A 17,560-nucleotide genomic window follows, 5' to 3' on the forward strand; every position below is an offset into this window, starting at 1 on the left:
ACCATCCAGCCAATTCCTTATCCACCGAGTAGTCTATCCATCAAATCCATGTCTCTCCAATTTAGAGACCAGGATGTCCTGTAGGACAGTGTCAAATGCTTTGGACAAGTCCAGGTAGATGATGCCAGTTGCTCTTCCCTTATCTACTAACACTGTAACACCATCATAGAACGCCACCAAATTTGTCAGACACGATTTGCCCTTAGTGAAGGTTACAGATCATAGAAGTGTGGTCTTCTCATTTAAGCAAATTCAGTTTACCACATTTTTTGTAGTTTTCTTACCCTCCAGGAGACAGGAAATAAGGAAGAAGATCCATATTCTTATGAAGTTCCTCTTTCTGGAGACCACAATGTCTTCAGTTGCCTTTTTTGAATTATTTAGGTAGAGAACTAGCATTAAAAAGAAACAGTAGTACTTGAAGAAATGAGCATAGTATTCCTGTGTTTTAAGACCAAAACCTCTCTTCAACATATACCTAGCTCAGGCTTTATAACAGTAAAATGTATATACATGAAATCTAATTCTTCAGCATAGCAGAAATGCATCCAAAAAGTACATCCTTGACCTAGCAAAGATGTCTAAAGTTGCCAACTTAAATAGCCAATCTTGCCAATCCTAAAGTAGCCAACTGAAAGAGGTGGGTGTATCGAGCTTAGGAGTCCAATTCAGAATGAAGTACACATGATAGGTAACGTTTCACTTAACTATCTAGCATTACAGATCTGCCTTGAATATTTATCTTGGCTTCCTCTGTACTCAGGGAAATGAGACAGGACCCTCCAAACAATTTGCTACACTTCTCTTTGGATTAACTTAATTTTTCATGAAGGTTCCCTTCTCCACTAACCTTAGAAAAAACTCAGTGTCTAGCTTAAACTGTCATCTAAGTTTTTGATATTCAGAAAACAAGCTTTAATCCTTCCTCCTGTGTGCTTCATATCCAATGACTATGTGTTATAAAATATCTAAGCAGATCTGGAAACTGGTACTAGAATCTCTTTCAATCAGAGAATCATAGAATTGTCTAGGTTGGAAGGGACCTTTATGATCATTGAGTTCAACCATCAACTAACACTGACAAAATCACCACTAAACTGTGTCCCTAAGCACCACGTTTATTTACCTGTCTTCTAATTACCTCCAAGGATGGCAATTCCACCACTTCCCTGAACAGCCTGTTGTAAAGTTTGGTAACTCTTTCAGTGAAGAATGTTTTCCTAATATCCAATAAACCTCCCCTGATGCAACAGGAGGCTGCGAGTATCCTAGTTTTTAAAATAAACTTGTGCTTTATTTAGCTGACATTTTATTTACAAACTTGACTCAATTCCCAGGAAACAATGCAAAAGGATAAATCCCTCTCATCTAGCATGCGTGTGTATATGTGTATATGCAGCCATATTTGATGAAAGTGATTATAAAACAGATAATTGATTGTTGCCAGAAAATCTGAAACACTGGGCCCAGACAAAGTTATATAGGAAAATCTGTAAACATATTAATTTCCAAAGTTAGCCTGAACTGATCAGGCTTTGTGACCAAACCATCGTCCCCCGCCCCCGCCCCCCCCGCTTAAATTAAGTATTTCAATGGTTCTTGGGTAACTCTGACAAAGAACTGTTATTGGCGTACATGTTTAAGAGCTATTATTTCCCTCAAATACAGTTGTTTTAAAAATATAATATATATTTTATAGTTGACAGCTCTCAGCAACCGTAACTGTTGAGTATGAAAAGCCTGAGGAATGAAAATACATTTTTCTAGTTCAGGACATACTGGCAAGCAAATGACTAATCTGCTTTCAATGAGTATTATCTCTGTGTTAAGATAAAACATGTAGTTAACAGCTCACAATAGGAACACAAATATAAAAGCATTTACTTATATCCAGCTCTAGTTTTCCCCCTTCAGGACTCTGACTTTTGATTTGCTGGGACACAAGCCAAATGTTAGCATACACTTCCATGAAGGGTTTTGTTTGGAATGGTCATTAAAAGCTCTTCATATGACACCATGGACCTCCACCTCTGTAAACACATGCTGGCTACTTACCAGAATAAAATATGTTTAATATACTTAATGGCATTAGCCTCAGCAAATAAACTGTCTTTCTAACTCTATGCTGAGTTTACGTGTGAGTTCATTGTATGATGAAGGGTAAATCCTGAACAAGACAGACTAAGGTCCCAGATTAATAGGATTAAATGTCAAAAAGATTAAAGAATGATCACTGAAATCTGTGTTCAGAACACCATATGAGAAATTTATCTCAAGATGGAGTCATAGCTGAAATAAATTAATTATGTGAAAATAAAATAATGTAGATCTTAAGAACAAGAAGACAAGATTCATCAGTTACACATCAGAGCTAATTGGGTAGTTCCAAATAGACTCCATGATCAGTATCAGGTCTAAGAATATAGTGAATAAAAAATTCTGTAACAAAAAGGGGAATGGCTGTACAGTCCCTAGCACTTTCAGCTCCTGAAGTTCATGAAATGTCTTCTACTCAACAGCCTAAGGGTTACCTGCAGTCATTCATAAGAAACCTGACCTAATTCTTATTAACTTCACCGATGTTATCCCCACATAATTTAATGGGAGGCAGATTTAGCCCTGAATTCTATTGAAAACTGTGTATAGACAGAGTTTATACACAGTATGTTCCTTCAGAATTGTTGTGTTTCAATTTTAAGTGTAAAGTTTACTTTCAGTTAAAAACTGTTTACTGAATAATAGTTGGAAACCTATCCACAAACTAATGTGTCAGACTTTTCAACTCTTGAAAGACATGAATGGAAGAAGAATCAGGACACAAAAATAATTTCCTAATTTAAAATAAATACATAAGTAAATAAATAAATAAAACAATAAAACATATTTTGTTTGTAAGCTTCATATAGGTATTGAGAACAGTGATAAAGCAACTGAAAAGTTTGTAAGATTTTGTAAGTAAGTTTAAATGATCAATAAAAGCATTACTAATGAGAAAAGTTTACTAAATTCTTCACCTTCATATAGTTCAGTATCTCCTTCTACATGGCAGCTGGAAGGAAGCCTCATTACTACTGTCCTGCTCTTTTCCCCAAACACTAGGTTCTTTCAACATGGTCTCCTTAACAGTTTTCAACAACATGTGAGAATGAACTCTGCAAATCACACATGCTCAAGGAAATAAATCCCTGGAGAAACTTTGACCAGAAACTTTCTACATGACTTTCTACTCACGTGAACTCCCATGAAACATACTGCAACAGCTGACTCTCTTCTTTCAGAAAATGACATTGTAATAAAGAGGGCAAAAAAAGCTTTTTCAGGGAGTAATTCATCTGGAAGATCTTTAGTTAGCATTTAGTTATCAGGACCAGGGAATTTCTGATCAGAGGAAGTAAGATAGATGTATTCTTTCATTGGAAATCGATTAATGTAGTAGAAACAGCATCCAATCACTATTTCATTTCAGTCAGATCTTTAACATTGCAGGTATTTTACCCTAATCAACAGGCTATTCAGTACTTTGAACTGTGTATGAGGATTTCAGTAATATGCTTTAGAGCACCATGAAGATAAATGAACTACAGCAGAACTGGCTCACATAGAACAAGACACAATATGCTTACATCAATGTGGTTCTGTGTTTGACTAAATATCCATGCCTAGAGTTAAAGAATAAGGCTAGATAACCTAACACTGTCCTGAATTGCCTTTCCTGTTTTCTTGTGCTGATGTACTATTTCTGCATGACTCTGTATGCATTGTGCAATAGAAAAGTTTGAGTGTTTGTTGTGTGTGATAGGAACAATGGCTCTTGTGATTTTTTATAAAGATATGGGTTCTATATTCATTATCAACAAAATGAACTGGCAAAATGGGACGTGCCATAGTATCTGTTTGGGTCTGGTTTGGAATTCTTCAAAAGAAACCAAGAAATCTGGGTGTGGAAGTCCAAATTACTAGAAATCCAAACTTCTAAAACAGAATGATCTTATTCTTCTAGCACAAAACAAAACAAAAATGAGGATAACCTCTGACAAAATGAAAGATTTATGTCATTTAAACTTCTGTAAGAACCCCAAATAAACTTGCACATTCATAAACACCTGACCCAAAAAACTGAAACAATGTTGGTGACAATTGTGTCCTAGGAGTGAAATTACACACAAAGACCCTTCCAAATTGTCCATGGATCATTTCCAATTTCAGCTTAGCAGACTTCCCACAGCTGATGTACTTTCCTAGAGGCTGACTAAACTCATACCCTGAGCTAATAAATACCAGCCACAGTTTCAAGATGTGTTGTGGCTACTCACTGAGCTCTCACACAACATTGGTAATGACCAACATTTTCTATCACTGTGGAGAAGTGGGAGGGCCAATCCTCAACCTTGTATATGGCAACCCAGAATTTCATCACCTGTTATTTAAAGACCCCTCAGCATAACACTTTCTGTGTTTAGGAGATACCACTTTCTATACACACAATCCCTGTCTGGTTGTCCTCTGCCTCCAGAATCCAGCATCCTGGGCCTTGTCACTCTGCCAGTGTCTGGGCTCTCAAAATACCCACTTGAATTTGAATGAGAAAACAATTGTATATAGCTTCCTGATAACCTTTCTCACAGAATGATATAAAAATTTGGAAGGGAGCTCTGAAGTTCACCTGCTACTACTTCCTGCTGAAAGCAGGCTGACTTCAGTGTTAGATCAGGTTGCTCAGGGGCTTACTCTAATAAGTTTAGAAAATTTCCAAGCATGGGGATTCCATAACCTCTTGGGTGACTTTTAGCACAATAATTTAAACACAATGAAACTTCAAAAGCTTAAAGTTGGCCAAGAGAAGAAACATTATTGGAAGATGTCCAACAACAGAGTGAGCTCCTTTAGGAAGGTAAGGACAATAATAATTTTTGAAACTGTGCAATTTAAGGAAGGCATATTTTATTCTCTGGTCTCTTATATGAACCCATAGCAAAAATAATATAGTAAAACCAAACAAACATACAAACAAGCAAACAAAGTGAGTGGGACTGAAAAAGAGCAGGGCATAAACTATACAAATTCATTTTAAGAAGAATTGTAAATAAATATATTGAAAGTTTTTATTAACTTCTTTTTTTTTTTTAAATACTCTATAACTCCAGTGAATACAAAAATTAAAATGAATAAGATACTGTAGACTGGGTTTGAATAGTAGGAATAATAGAATTTTATAAGCCATAGAATAGAGAAGGGATGGAAATTTATTAGAATACACTGTTTTGGCATTCTTGATAATCTGGTTAGCAGTAATTTGTTTATACAAAAAAGCTGATAACTGAATTAGAAACTGGGACAAATCCATGTTTTCCCCAGTTAATATAATAGTTCAATCATCTCTATGTCATGGCTTACTCATATTTGAGAGGATCCACCAAGGCCCTTTGCAATTTTTAATTTCTTCCCTGATTTGAAATTTTGATTTAAAAAAGTTCTTTTTCTCTGTTGATGGTTCTCCTTGTTTCTGCAATGTATTCTTCTGACATTGTAAGCAGGAGAGCTGAGATATGTCGACGAAAAATCATAATGAAATGAATAAGTTTACCACATCACAGACAATTTCTTAGTGGTAATTTCTACTCCAGATATGCCAAAGACCCAGATTTTATCTGTCTGCTGTGTTGGTCTTTCCAGACACATTGTTTCATTACCCAGATGAGAATTAAACAATTACTGATTCACATGAGTATTCCTTTTGAATTTGTGCTGCTTCAGCCCTCAGATATCTTTCAAGTCCCAAGTAAATTATACAGATATCTGGCTGACAGCTTACAGAATTCTTTTGAGATACACAGAGCAAAGCAGGAAAGGGAGATGAGGATTCAATTAACAGAGATTCATTAGGATGCCATCAGACATAATACCATCACCTTCTAATATGTCCCCAGGGATTTTCAAATATTGGCATACAGTGATCTCAAACTTTTGCTTCTGAAGGGTGTTTCACACCTTATCCTATTTATTCAAATAAAAATTAGAGGGGATTATGAAAGAGCGATGGTAAAGATTTATAGACTGGCCTGTCAGATTGTTGCCTACTGCATATATTCTAATCCTATGCAAAATCTACCTTTAAAGGTCTCCACAGACATCTATATCTACCTATTGTGTGGTTCCCTGTTCTTTTATTTTCTATCAGAGCAATTCTACTATGTACCACACTAAATAAACACTCTATATACATTTTAACAGCTCTCAAATATCTGTAGAATATCATGACGTACTTTGTCATCATCTTCCTATGAAACTTACTCAGCTCTTTTAATCTTTACTCAAAAGTCAATTTGTCTCTCCTTTTCATTCTAGTTATTTTTTTATCACATAGAACTTTCAGTTTTATGAAGCTTTTACCATTTTCCTGTTACTTACTCTAGACTAATAATATTCTCAAAATGATGCCTTTATGGCTATCATCGCTTTATGTTTATTAAGTATTCTACAATTTGAAGTCATAGCAATGCACATCCCAAACCTCCTTGGAAGTTATTTTATTTAATTTTGTCAAATACTATACAAAATCCTGATCACTGCCTATCACTGTGATATCAGCATCTCTTCCATGTAAGTTTGATGACAATCATAAAATTATTGAAACATGTTGGTGTTTCTTTGTAGAAAATACATTAAGCTTAGGTTAGAGATTTTAATGTTACATTAAAAAATCTTATTTTTTTTCATTTTAAATATTATTTTGATGCTTGATGTGACATGTCAAACGTGAATTTAATGTTATGTAATACTGAAAAAAGAGCAATCTGGGAAATTTTTAACAGGAAATTATGTATATGAAATAACCAGATCTTTTCAACAGTAGTAGGCCTCCTTAGGTCATATATGTCACAAAGATCTTTTTTAAAAAATAGCACTCTGAAATTTTATAAATTAATTTAAGTTACCAGGCACAAAGTGTTCTGCAGATAAACTCATAGCCCTAAAAAAAATCAGATGATGGTGTCACTGAAAATATAAAGAAATTTAGAATCTCTGTTGTGATGAATGTGTTCACAATACTCATATAATTCACAGTTTCTGCAGTGATGTACACTAGTGATGTATACAACAGTTCCACATACCCAAATATTCTTCATGTGATGTTACATTAAAACATGTGTCCAATGCTCCAGATGTGGTGTAACTGTTTCTCTATACATTAACATATTTATTTGGATGCAATCAAATAGTAATGCATTCTATAGAGTAGTTGAATTAAGGAAGGTAGGAGCCATTTACTCACATCATATAACATTTGTAGATCTATAGTTAACTCATGAGAAAAGTACTCACAGCATGCTTTTGTTTCAGGTATAAGGGAATCTAGATTCATATAAGTGGGAAATGAATCCTGTTTATGTTTCATGCAGCTGTTTTATGTTCAGGTATTTGACCTAGAGAAAGATTCATTACACAAATTCTTGGAGTCTAGTAATAAAATTTTGTACTGTAGTACAAATCAGGTAAGTGTAGGTCTAACTGAAATGGCTATGAAAGGAAGACAATTAGAGAATCTGAAACAGAAAGAAAATAGAAGTGATGCAATTTTAAAGAAAAACAAAATGTATCTGAGAAAAAATAACCCAAGCATCTTGTATTAACAAAGTTAACAGAGGAGATATTTTAATACAAACCCTTATTTAATGTTAAGCTTGAAAAAGTATTCCCCCCCACAAAAAAATCATCACAAAAAATTCTTCTACTAGTTATTTGAAATTGCTGAACAATTCTTCCTGAAAACATTCAGAAAGACATAGCTATGCAGAAAAAAAAGCAAACCAAAAAGAAACAAAACAAATGCAATTTGCTCCAGTGAAACACTAAGATAAAGGAAACAAAGCCAGAAAAACAAGAACCATTACAAGAACTGAAAATCTATCCATATATAGGAATCCAAGGCAAAACGTCCATAAACACGGTAGCATTCAATGTGAGGGGGAAAGACTCAACACAATGAGAAACAAAGAAAGCAATTTCTGCATTGGCTATGCTTCAATGAAATTCAGGCCCTGATATGTAAATAAATGATTGAAACTAAGAAAAAAATTACATGAATAAAACTATAGTAAAAAAACTCAACATTAAATTACTCAACAAATTCCAATTAACCTAAGTAGTGTATTTCATAACGTCTTTGCTTCTAATAGAAAATTAAAACAAAATTGGGAAGTTGCGTGCATTGTCAAACCTCTATGTTCCCGTTCCCATTTTACTAGCTCATCTTCTTCAGGGTTTACATCCCTGACCAACCTAGGCTATAAAGGAATCATTGTTTCCTGCCACTGTCACACGTCCACTGTTCATTCAGTTTGATTTTGCTTTCCATAAAATAAGAAAATTGCCAAAATGTTTTTGCACTCAGGCTTGAAAAATTAATTGTTAGCTGTTATAATTTGAGGCATTCTATAACATTGTGCTGAAGCGTGTCCAGAGGAGAGAAACAAAGCTGGTGAATGGTCTAGAGAACAAATCTTATGAGAAGCAGCTGAGGGAACTAGGATTGTTTAGCCTAGAGAAAAGGAGGCTGAGGGGAGACCTCATCACTCTCTACAACTACCTGAAAGGAGGTTGCGGTGAGGTGGGTACAGGTCTCTTTTCCCAAGTAGCAAGTGATAGGATAGAGGAAACAGCCTCAAGTTGCACCAGGGGAGGTTTAGATTGGATATTAGGAAACATTAATTCACCAAAAGTTTTGTCAAACATTGGAATAGGCTACTCAGGGATGTGGTTGAGTCACCATCCCTGGAGGTATTTAAAAGATGTGTAGATGTGGCATTTAGGGACATGGTTTAGTGGTGCATTTGGCTGTGTAAGGTTAATGGTTAGACTCAATGACCTTAAAGGTCTTTTCCAACCTAAACAATCCTATGAGTCTAAAATAACCACAGAGCGTTTAGGCAAAGTGAAGCTTTGCTTAACATAACACTCCAAAAAGAGTAGATTGGATGGAGAGCAGAAGGAATCTTGGTGTCATATGATGTTGATCGTCTTAGCTCCAAAGAAATCAGACCCTTGGAAAAGTGGTCCCTATGACTTTCCCTGAAGTAGCTGTACAAAGTCCCATAGAACACTAAGATAGGTGACCTTGCAACAAACATTTCCTTAAAAACAAGGATTCAGATTTTTTTAAATGGAAAATCCTTAGCCGAGTAAATATAATATATATTCCACTGTTTCCAAAAGAAATATTTAATTTCATTTTTTGGTTCCACTCAGAACAAATCAAAAAAGTATCATTAAAAAAAAAAGCCTGAACCAACAGGAAAACCTGGCGAGAAACAGATTTTCAAACCATGTAAAATGCCTTTTCAGAACACAGTAACTAGCCCACTTGTAAACTCACTCCTGATCAAAAGGAGCAAGCCTTCTGGATTGTTACAGGATCCTTCAGGAATCCTACAGGATTTTTCTGTGTCAGTGAAGGAACAGGGTGAGAGCCAAGGTTCTCCTTACTGGTTTTATGGGTCCTTGCATTTGGCTCCACCTTAGTTCTGCATAACCTCACCATCACAAGTACAGTTACTATTCTTAATCTTTTTTTTTTTTGGAAAGGACTGGTGGGACAGGTTGGATTACTTTCAAAAACAGGGGGATAGCAATATATCAATGTTGTAGTTTTGCTAATGTATACAAAGAATTTCTTATAGCTTCAGGAAAATTTACTTATAAATTTTCAGCCTGAGACAAGTAGTCTGATTTAATAAGAAGGCAATTGAATCAGCTCCACCATTAGTGCTATTATTAAAAAACTCTTGGCATTCCCCAAAAGAATCACTTCATTATGTTAAAAGGAATATATTTTCTTTATTTTGTTTGAAGAATATTGACTAGAAAGAAGGATTTTCCATTTAAAGAAAGCTCCATAGAAACAAATCAGAAAATCAGTTTATTCTATTTTTTGCAGCAAGTAACTGATGATGTAGGAGAGAATTTATATGCCCTTGTAATAGTTACAATATCTTCCACTGAGTTTTGAACATTTGTTTTCTGTTTACTACCGTATGCCATATCCCATGTAATTTCACCCAAAAGACATGTGACCGCAAATATGACATAGACAAAAAAATGGCATGGACGTAAAGCTATGCAGAAAATGCCCTGTTACCTGAAAATCCAATAGCTCAAATGTTTCCTAGATAAATTTGTCATAATTATCAATGATTCACGGCTAAAAAGGTGATATTTCTTCCGAAAGAAGTCATAAGGAGAACCTTATGATATATTGAGATTTGGTCATGCTGACCCTGTCACAGAGGGTGTAGTTTTAGGTCACAGTTTTTCACAGACTAGTATTGGAATTTCCAGATAATATCTCCAATGAGATTTTTCTTACATAATCACTTGACAGCTACAAACTTCATAGAATATATAGACTTGTAAACTTCAGCAAAAGTCTTTGTTGATATATGAAATCCCATTGATTTCATGTTAATGGATACCATGTCGTAGATATTCAAATGTCTTAAAGTAATAAAGACATCTGTAACCCTAAGTGCCTCGCACTGGAATCAGCAAACAAAAGTTTTTGTATATAATCTGCATAATCTAAAGATATAACAATTTAATCAATTACTGAATTAAATTCAAAGTTAATTAAAAAAATTAAGTCAAAGTGTCAGTTATTGTTCTTAGACTACAGTTTATTTGCCAAAAATACCATACAAATCTAGAATATTTTTGATCACCACCTAAGTACTGTAGTAAAGTGGTGAGGTTGAGATAGGCCTTGCCAGGCAGCAGCAAGAGTGGGGCTGCTGCAGAGGGGACAAATCAGGAGTCGGGTTGTCCAGTCAGGAGCAAAAGGAGACAGGGGTCAGACATATTATATGCAACCTAGGTCTGATGTCCATCCAGAAGGCAAGGCTGGAGACTGGCCCTCTAACAACTGGTAGTGCCCTTGGGACCCTGGCAGGCATATACCAGAAAGCAAAATAATACAAAGGTAAAATGACGTGTGTTCTATGGGGACACTACCCTAAATTAAAGACAAATAGAATTGTTCATGTTCATTAGGGTCTCATAAAATCTGTGTGCTATTCTTGTAAATTTCCTTACAAAGTATTAACACTGCCTATTAACACTGCTGAATCCATCTCTTCAAGCCATTCCCTTTCCTAACAAGAGTCTCTATCAGACCATCTTAATCATGATTTCTATAATATTGTTTTTACCTGATGTAACTCCTATTCTGAATCCAGGAAAAATATCTTTATTGACCATTTAAAGTTATACCCAAGTAATCTTTTGACTGGTATTTTACCTTATTGTCTATTCCGTCTTCTACAGTTTTCATCACCAAGATCCCACATGGAGAAGGAAGAGAGGAGAAGGACATGGGTGAACACACAAAGGGTATAAAAAATGTGGAAATGGCAAAGTATTAAGACTACAAGGAAGAATAAAGATGATACTCATATGTCCATGAAACAGTATCTATCATCTCACATTCATATGTTTCACATATAAGAAAAAAACAATAGGTAGAAGGGAACAATCAAGGTCATTAAGCAAGGTCATCCTCTTATACAAAATCAAGTATGTGCTGCTTACTTGTCTCTAGATTTTGGAGTATGAGCATGCTCAATTCTACTTTGCTATCCATCAGTAATTGCAACTTGCATTTTGAAACCATCTAGTTTTTAGATGACATCCACCTGTTAATTAATTAATATAAAACAAAAATTTAGAGGACAAAACGCTAATATATATTACTGAGGAAGTGGAAATTTTTTACTGTTCTTCAGAATTTACCTTTTTTGTTTTGATGGACAGATTTTGCTGAAAGGAAATTGTATTAATTTCATCAGAGTAACGTCAACTATTTCATAATGTTCATTCAGCTTTTGAGGCAGCAATGAAATAACAATGCATTCCCACAAATGATCCTGAGTGAAGTCTGAAATTATAGGATAGAAAATGAAGTATTGTATTTGCAGATTAAATTAGGTTCCAACTTTTAAGAAGAGGTCATTTTGTGGCTATAGTGATGTACTAGGCTTGCACAGATATATAATTTAAAATGTAACATTGTTGTCAAACTGGATGCATTTAAACTATTTTTTCACAGTATCAAAAATTCAATTTCCTAGCTCTCTTGATAGTCTAAGGCATTTATGAAAACACTTCCAAATTTGGATCTGGAAGAGTTTGTCCAAAATATGACCTAATAATAACTTTCAAATCATTACAATTCACAGCGTTGGAAATAGAAACTTCAGACTGAGTGTCATTGTTCATATTCTGCTCTCCTTGATCACTGTAATAAACTTCAGAGGTGTATTGATTTATATATCTTAACCATATCAAGCCTTAAGATTGAGTGCTGTTTTTCTTAAGGAAGAAATAGAATAATTGTGTAAATACTTTTTAAAATTTAATAGAATAAATTATTCCAAAGAATGTTTAATATTTAAAACCAACCAGCTAAAATGCTAACAGATTGACTTATTAACCTAATTTTTAACCAAAGAAATCTGTAAAAGAAAGAAAAGGAGAAAAATGTTCAGCAGACTGTGGTATTTTTTCTTTCCAAAAAGTTATGAGAACAATTCATAAAGAACTGATTATACAAAGTTGTAACAGTATGAGTGTCCTTAATTTTCTTTTAGAAGTTTCTCTGTTAACAAAAAACATGCAAAGTGAATCAATCTTTTGAAAGATTTTTTTCTTTTTTTAAATCTAGGTTTTTTATTTGCATTTAGTATTTTTTATATATTGGTATACATATTTGTTTCAAATAAGTTAGTTACTTATAATCTGGATAGTTCATAAAGAGTAGAAGTTGTTATAATTTTAGAGTTCAGTGGAAAGTTCACCAAAATATGCTTAGATCTTAATGGAAATCTTCCTCATCTCAATAGCTACTGATGAGGTACATTATCATAGAGATTTCTGAAAAATATTTCTTTTTACATACATACATGTTTTTACATGTATTTAAAAATAATTAAATTGTATTTTCTGTTTAATTTCTTGTTCAAAGAATTTATACATATATTTCCCTTACTGTCAATCATGTTAACATGTTTGATAAGAGGAAACTAAAATCTGGACATTCTAAGGTCTGATAGACTCAAATTGAAGAAAAATATTTTTTGTAATTGGTATCTACATTTTTTATGGTTACTTCAGGTGCCATTTACCCTTCAAACCTGTCAGCTGGTCTCATCAAAATGTCACCTGTGTTGTAAGTTCGATAGGTCTCCCAGTGTGGCTTTTGCTGAAATTATATGAACAAAAGATGTGTTTTATAAGGACATTTAAAATTTTTGGACAAGAAAAGGTCATTTGGTCCAGCAAGTCTTTACCCTTTAAATTTAGCTCTATCTCCCATCCCCAGTTTAACATTAAAGGGATAAAATTCTCATTAAAGCTTTGCAAAATATTTGACTTGAAATTAAAGCATATACAATTGCCCTTTTGTGAAGTCTGACAGCTTCCATTAAATTTATGTTTTAGAAGTGTAAAGATGTGAAAAAATTGTAATCAGAACAAAAGGTGCCTTTTTTCCTTCAGTGACCACAATTTTTTCTCTCTCATTTATTTCTTTATGGATTTATTGGATATTTTGATACTTGAAATGAGGTGGCCATACTTGTGAATACCCATTTCTTGAAACTATGTAGCTATGCCTACAGCACATGTTTAGGGGACTACTGGAGAAATTTTGACTTATCTATTTGTTTAACAAGAATTCAAGATTTTAACTAAAATAATTTGCCATTTTAAGGGAAAATCCATATCCAGACGGTGAATCAGTTTGTTGTTCAGTTAAAAATGTTGAAGCAAGTTTACAGGGTCATGTAAGCAAGGTCAGGAACCCAGGGCTGTACTCCACTTTTGGAGCATTCATTGGAGACCTTATTGCGACGTATCGATACTTAAAGGGAGCTTCTAAGATAGATAGACTTTTTTACCAAAGCTTGTAGTGATAGGAAAAGGGGAAAGAGTTTTAAACTGAAAGAGGGTAGATTTAGATTAGCTATAAGGAAGAAAGTTTTTACAACGAGGATGGTGAGACAGTGACATGAGTTGCCCAGAGAAATTGTGAATACCCCATCATTGGAAGTGTTCAAGGTCAGGTTGGATGGAGCTTTGATCAAACAGATCTAAGTGGAAGATGTCTCTGTTCATGGCAGGGGCGTTGCAACTAGACGATCTTCAAAGGTCCCTTACAACCCAAACCTTTCTATGGTTTTATTGTTCAGATGAGCTTCCTCCTTCCCAGCAATTTACCCATACCAAAACACCAAGATGGGTGAATGCGTTTTCAGGGTTTGGTTACTGAGACTTTTCTTTACCGTGTTCGCATACAGATTTATCCCAATATCCTGCATAGTTTCAGAAAGAACTAAGAGAGATTGCTTCTGTCTTTATGAAAGCAGAACAGAACCTTTTCTGTCTCCTATTCCCCATCAGAGACTCACATCTAATCACTTAAAAATTTAGGACTTTCCTTCTGCAATGGAAATTCTTGGGGGACAGCTATTCATGGACTTCTTACAGCTAACAAACAGTATGTAGCTGAAGCAGAATGAAACTTTGATTTCTATCATCAACGATATACAGGAAACAAACCCCACTGAGCTGTGCCATAACCTTCAGTCTTTGGAATTTGGTAACCTTCATTTTATGTGTGTTTTCACTGCTTCAGCTTTCCCATGTATTTTTGTGTAACATCATTCTGTGGTTAGTGAAGACTTACTGCATAGTTGCAGATATAGGCTTGCAGTGCAGAAATTGGTTTGACAAGTTTCATGCATATAGAAAACCTTCTTTAATTTATATCTTTCTGTTTAACGTTGATACATTATTGATGTACGTTCTGCATTTATTTTTAATCACATTTTTATACTTCTAGGAACACAATGAGAGACGAAAGCTCCTGAATTTTCATGAAGTTCTACTCCTTCACTTTTTCATTTTCTATAGTCAGTCCTGCTGTCTATGACAATATTGAGTGCATGTAGGGATCTTTTTAGATTTAGCCCTATGTTTGGAGCTCACATTTATGTGGCTGAAAATATATCCTTTTATTCTTTGACAGAAATTAGATTCATGTAGTCATGCCTTTTATTTTTTTTTTTTTTTCTGGACTCTTGCTATTCTGAATTTGTGTATAATCCTCCTGTATGCTACATCTGGAAGCCCTTTTATACTAATAATCTCATTAAACATGACTTCAGTCAAAAACATTCCCTCTCCTGAATTCTGTACCGTTAATATTGTTTTCACGGCTTCTGAACAGTGGTGTCCTGCTGGGCCATCAGCAACACTTTCATCCCATATTTTGTAGATATCCTTGAAAATCATATCTCAAATGGAAGAGAAATTAACTATACAATATCTCAATATATGCTGAGTGTAACTCAAGTGAAAAATATTGTTCTTTAATTTTGATAAAAACATTTGAAATTCACTTTTCTAATAGTTTTTAACCCAATTCTAATCTTTCTTTATCATTTTTACAAACTTAATTCATACCCAGAGAAGTACACTTTGTTGCACAAGGAGATTATTGATAACCCATATCACTTGGAAAGGCATGACTCTCTTTTCCTTCTGGAATAGGATGGCTGCATACAAACTGGGCACTAGAAATAACCCTTGTTGGTGACTTTGCTCCTTGGACTATACTCAGGCATTGTATCAGAGAATATTCTTCAGTTGAGAGCCTTCCAGAAAGCCTTCCATAGACTATGTGAATAGCAACAGAATACACAGCCACGCACCAGTGGTCAGGTTCATGCTCTGACGTTGTTTATAGGTGTACATTTTGAATCCAGACACTGACTTTTCATGTAATATTTCGTAAGCAGTGAAAGCAATGAAGGATAAAAGGATAAGCAACATTCTATTTGAATGAAGGAAACAAGATGGTTGAAGGCTTAAACTGGACAAATGAAAAAAATTGAAACACTAATGTAAAAATGTAAGAAGATAGCAACATATTTAAAAGCTACTGTTCTAGACAACACACTCTTAGAGGTAAGAAAAAATACTATTTTCATGTATAATTACTGAAGCAAAAAGTAATGGCTTGTGATATATTGGTCAAACTGGATGATTTAATAATTTCTTATGGCCTTAGGCTTTATGAATTGAAAAATCTATGAGTAAATTAAACACTTGATAAATTCATGGCAAATTGTCTCATTTCAACATACAGATATATTCTTTGCAAGCTGCAGTTTTCTCAAGGTTGTACCTTTAATGACAAGTGTATTGTATTGCTGTGGAAACTTAACTTCTTATACTGTCATATTTTGGCAGCTTTTTTTTTCCCAGTTTATTCTCTCCTCTTCCATTACTAGAACAATATGTTGAAATGTGTATGAAGGTTTGTATGTATGTGTATTTATCTATGCACATGGGTAAAATCATTAGGTAGTACAAATAATTCCAAACTGATTAGCCTAAAATGTTTGAGAAACTATTTACAGTGACCCAAAAGCATTACTTGTAATGAAGATAAATGAAACTTTTGGAGTGTGGAATATTACAAAATTTGTTTAGTCACATATTGGTAATACTCGTTTTCAGACCACAATCATTCCACTGGAATGATCAGACCACTGGTCATTCCACTGTCCTATGTTTCACTTGTTCCTCTTGTCATTCTTAACAAAACCAGATAACCTAACTTTCAGTATTTCCTAAAAAGAATGGCAGATAGAATCCCTCTTATTTCAAGTACTGCTACATAACAATGTGATAACCGATCTGCAAAAACTGCTGTTTTGCTCGAGTATCATACATTTATGAACATAATAGTTCTCATCTTTGTACAATCAATGAAACTAGTAATTGGAAAAAGCAATTCAACTATTTTCCTGCTAATGAGAGACACAGTATTCTGTTGTCCTGCCTCATCTCATTATAATTATCTCAAGGAGGGACTTCCATTCAGACCAATAAGCTATTACTGGGCTGCTGCACCTCCAGAGGCTAAAGGTGCAAATCAGCACTTTTATCCCAATGGAATATCAAGGAGGAGTTCAGAAATAAATGCTTATCCAGCAGCATCCTGCTCTAATCAGAAGAGAGAGTGATTAGCAGCTTTTCCTGCAGGGGATCTGGAGACAGAGGAAGAATTTTTAGCATGAAAAATACAGAAAAGTTGCAGATTTAGAAATAGTCTATCAATAGATAATTTGATTGGCTGGCTTTCTATAAATACATCAAAATTCTTTAATATTAAACCCTCCCCAATGAATGTATATTCTGAATTATTTATATTATTCCTTATTTTCAAACTGCTGTCATTTTCTCAGAAACAAGATTAGCTATTGACTACATATAAACTGAACAAGAACAAGCAAGCACTACTAACAATTTCTACGTTTACTTCTGAGTCTTTTTTTTTTTTTTGGTTTGCAAAATATCATTGAAATTTTAAAGTAAAAGGCAGTTAAAAATGGAATTTTTTAATAGGTACGGCCAGCTATAAATGATATAAAATTAATCTTTGTCCTTATATTTTGTTTAAAATATTTTAAAGAGGAAACAACTTTTAAGTGTTTTTTTCTTT

Source organism: Rissa tridactyla, chromosome 3 (assembly GCF_028500815.1).
Source record: "Rissa tridactyla isolate bRisTri1 chromosome 3, bRisTri1.patW.cur.20221130, whole genome shotgun sequence".
Classification (NCBI taxonomy): Eukaryota; Metazoa; Chordata; class Aves; order Charadriiformes; family Laridae; genus Rissa; species Rissa tridactyla.